Source organism: Miscanthus floridulus, chromosome 18 (genome assembly GCF_019320115.1).
Source record: "Miscanthus floridulus cultivar M001 chromosome 18, ASM1932011v1, whole genome shotgun sequence".
Classification (NCBI taxonomy): Eukaryota; Viridiplantae; Streptophyta; class Magnoliopsida; order Poales; family Poaceae; genus Miscanthus; species Miscanthus floridulus.
Window position 1 is genome coordinate 38,622,567 of NC_089597.1, and position 4,361 is coordinate 38,626,927.

General features: G+C 50.9%; 1 pseudogene; it reads right to left on the bottom strand.

Annotated features, from left to right (window-relative positions):
- Positions 1-225: 225 nt before the first annotated feature.
- LOC136523677 (probable fucosyltransferase 8) lies at positions 226-2,011 on the bottom strand (annotated as a pseudogene).
- Between the last annotated feature and the right edge of the window lie 2,350 nt (positions 2,012-4,361).

Consider the following 4,361-nt stretch of genomic DNA (forward strand, 5'->3'; position numbering starts at 1 on the left):
AACGGGATGGATGCGGGGCGAGGGAGCTACGTGCGTCACGCGCGGGCGTGGGAGCACCATCCAACTCTAGCGCCTCGGATCGGACGTCCAGACGCTAGAAGTGCGTTAAGAAAATGCCCACACGATTTTGGTTGCTAATAACGGTTTTTTTAATGTGAATGAAAATTAAGTACAGCAAACTCGTAGTAGTAGTGTGTGTAGTAGCGAAGGAACATTAATGAACGCCTAATCAAACAGTTTAAGTCCTACTCCTTCATCCTCGCAGGCCGTGACGTGCTGGGCGAGATCCTCCTTTGCCACGGCGTTCGCCTGGCACTCCATGCGGACCGGCCTGTGTTGGCACGGCTCCATGGTCACCATCCGCACGCACGGCGGCTCGGGAACCCTGTGCTGACGCGCGGGGTGCAGCATCGTCGGGCGCAGGCCCGCGAGGCTGCCGCTTATGTACCCGAACGTGGAGGTCCCCGACGTGAGCAGCACCTCGGAGAAGCTGAGCAGGTAGATCTCCGCGAGCGCCTTCTGGTTGTGCCCCCGTTGTCCGGTCACCTCCACCTTCGCATGGGTAGGCTGGAACACGCTGACCCTTACGCCGCCCTTGGCGGCGTGCTCGTAGTACCGCGACTTGAGCAACTCGTAGTAGTCCGCGTACAGAGACGCGATCAAGATGGCCGTGGAGCCAGCTGCTGCTGCTGCTGCACCGGAACCACTAGTGTTCGTCGTCGTCTTCGTGAGGTTTTCATCTTCAGTTTCTGGCAGTATTTGTTCCTGCCGGGAGAGGATCTGGCGATACATGTCGTCGGCCGAAATCCTGCCGAAGTTGAAGATCCTGATCTGTATGCCGATCCTCTGGTTCGCCTGAGCCAGGTACGAGTTGTAGTACCTCGTGACCAGGCCCCACACGGAGTATGTAGGGTGAAACAGGTAACGGGAGGGACAGGCTCTCCATCGCCGGGAACAGCCGGTGGAGCTCGCCGTGGAACTCCCCCATCGAGTACAGCGACGGCACGAAGTACTTGTCGCTGAAGACCAGCAGCCAGCTCACCTTGGCGAGCACGAGCTGGTCGGCGCCGCAGTAGAACAGGTTGTCTACGTCCCGCTCGTGGCACAGGTTCAGAAACACCCACGGTAGCACGGACTGCGCCGTCGCGTTCGCCGGTCGTCGTTCACGACGATCTTCTTGGCGAGGAGGTTCTTGTACGACTGCTCGGGGTTCACCCCGAGGTCGGACAGGTTGGCGACGGGGAAGTCCGGCGGGAGCACCCACGTGGCGTCCGGGAACGGCTCGCAGAACAGGTCGGCGAAGTCGGCGGGGACGTGCACCAGCATGACGCGGTCGGAGAGGAGCGCGTAGAGGAAGGAGCTCACCAGGGACAGCATGCGGTTGCCGAGGCCGTTGTAGGGGAGCCAGACGAGGTAGTTGCACTCCGTGCTGGCGCCGCCGCCGCCGCCGGAGCCGGAGCGGAGCCGCTCGATGGACTTGGCGTAGAGCGGCGTGCCGGGGCCGCACTTCTTGTGCCGCGCCTCGTAGGCGCGCAGCTTGCGCAGGAGGTACGCGGACGGCGCGTAAGGGGAGTACTTGAAATACTGCGCGGAGTCGAACCGGCTCAGGCACGAGCCGCGGTCGAAGCCGCCGCGCACCAGCAGCCCGCCGAGGAGCTCGTCGGCCTTGGTTGCACTTGCACCACCGGTCGTCGTCCTAGCATCAGACGCTTCCAAGGAACCTGCATGGAGAGTCGCGAGACATGAAAAATTGTGACGTGGATATGAGGACTGTTGAGGAAGTACCTTCAGTCATGGCGGCAGCGCTCTGCCAAGCTCGTGACACGCTCTCCTGCCTGCTGGTCAAGAACACGAGGAAGGGCAGCGTCACCAGGCCGGCGGCGACGAGCACCGCGCCCGCCTTGCGCCACCTCCCGTCCTTCCCAAACCGCGTGGCAGCCCTCGCCGTCGGCCATGCCTCCGCCACCGGATCGCCCAGCTTATGCGGGCCTACAGCGTCACCCATCTTCATCACCTCTCGGCTCTCAGTCTCAGTGTGCACGAGCACGATCAGAATTGTCGTGCCGACGCTTAAATATCATTGTACACCAATTGCACTTGTTTTGGATTTGGACTTCATATCGGTTCGTTGGGGTGCTCTGTACGTCAGAGGTTGGAGTGACAGGGCCGTAAAGTTGCAGTTTTGGCTCATTTGGATCTAAAATACGAGATTTGGACTCGATGAACACACAGGCACACAGCTATGAGGTCGTTGACTTTGAACAATTGAGCAATGCTGCGATATAGTTCGGTGAAGATATGGCTGACACCGGCCCCTGCTCGGAAAACACTATTGCATTGCACCACTGTTGATTACTTGGAGATATAGCCATACGATTTTCCCCCATGTAAAGGAAAATAAATTATCGAGCGTCACGTAAGATGTTTTGCTGATATGGCATGCACAATTTTTTTTAAGGTAGGATGAACTTGGAGATATAGCTTAGACTCATCATCAATATCTAACACTAAAAGAATATGCTCACATTTTAGATTAGATCCATTCTCATCGATACAGTAATAACATAACAATTAATTATGTTAGGTTTCATAGAAAAACAACAATTCGATACAATGCATTCACTACTAGAGAACAGACTTTAGAACGATGTCCCAATTTAGCATTAGCCTCGGCATTTTTTTTGCCCCGGGACTAAATGACCCTTTAGTCCCAGTTCGTAATACCAACCGGGACTAAAGGTCCCTGCCCAACGGTCGTCCGCGGGGCAGGGATCTTTAGTCCCGGCTGGTATTACCAACCGGGACTAAAGCTTTTAGTCCCGGTTTGGGTGATACCCCGGGAATAAATATTAATCTTTAGTCCCGGTTTGGCCACCTAACCGGGACTAATTATGCCGGCCTATACACCGGCTCATTTCTTCCTCCCCGAGCCCGAGCCATTCCATTCAAACTCATTGCCTCTGTTCTTCAGCTTGTTGTTGTTCTTGCTCTCTCCCCCTCCATTGGTGTTGCTCTTCGATTTTGGAGGTAACAAACTTAATCCTCTTATGTTTTATCAGTAGCTTATTTCATTTTGCGATGTAGATGCATGTGTAACTTTATATGTTGGACTTTATTATGATTTTATATGTCATTTGTAGCTCAAAATCACATGATGATTTGCATATATGTTTGGATAAACAAAAGTTAAATTAGTTCATCAAAATCACGCCTCGCTCGTCCTTGCTGGAGCATGCGCCATCCTCGTCCCCGGCGGCTTACGTGATCTTAGAATTAATTTTTCCATGAAATGAAAAACTTAGAAAATAGTTAAAAAATTATAGAAAATCCGTACTAGTTGAACTTGCGGACCATATTCAGCTCGACGAGCATGTTCTCTGCCGAGCGGTAACGGACATTAAGGAGGAGCTTTGATTCTACGAGGGAGAGCGGCAACGGTCGTGGAAGACCGTGTTCTCTTCCTCGTAGAATCGGAGCTCTTCCTTGGCCAAGTACTGTGCCGTCCGGTGGAGAAATGCTCGCCGAGATGATCACGTAAGCAAGGTCAACTAGTACGGATGGTTATTTATTGAAACATGTTTTTAAGCTATAATTTGATGGATATTTGATAACTTCAGACCTACAAATGTCATCTACAAATGTTACTATCCTCGGCAACCTAAACGCCCGCGAGCTCGCCGATATCGAGCAGGTCACTTAGAATTTTTTTCCATGAAATGAAATACTTAGAAATCATGCCTTTTATTTTTTAGAATTAAATTTTTCATGAAATGAAAAACTTAGAAAATAGTTAGAAAATTATAGAAAATCCGTACTAGTTGAACTTGCGGACCGTGTTCATCTCGGCGAGCATGTTCTCTGCCGAGCGGTAACGGACGTCAAGGAGGAGCTTTGATTCTACGAGGGAGAGCAGCAACGGTTGTGGAAGACCGTGTTCCCTTTCTCGTAGAATCGGAGCTCTTCCTTGGCCAAGTACGGTGCCGTCTGGTGGAGAAATGCTCGCCGAGATGATCACGTAAGCAAGGTCAACTAGTACGGATGGTTATTGATTGAAACATGTTTTTGAGCTATGTGATTTCTATGTCATTTTTAGCTCAAAATCACATGATGATTTATAATAGTAAAATCACTTGATAGTTTGGTATTTTACTATTATACATAGTACATATTTCATGGTTTAGTTAGATAAATAAATAATTTTAGTTTTGTTTAAATATATTATTTTAGAAAATGTGAAATTTACACTAGTTTGCAAAAATAAGTATAGAAAGTAGATGACAACTGGTATCGGATCCTTGGCCTCTCGTCCGGTTGCGAAATGACTGAGGCCAGAACTCCCTCTCATTATCTGCGGCAAGTGT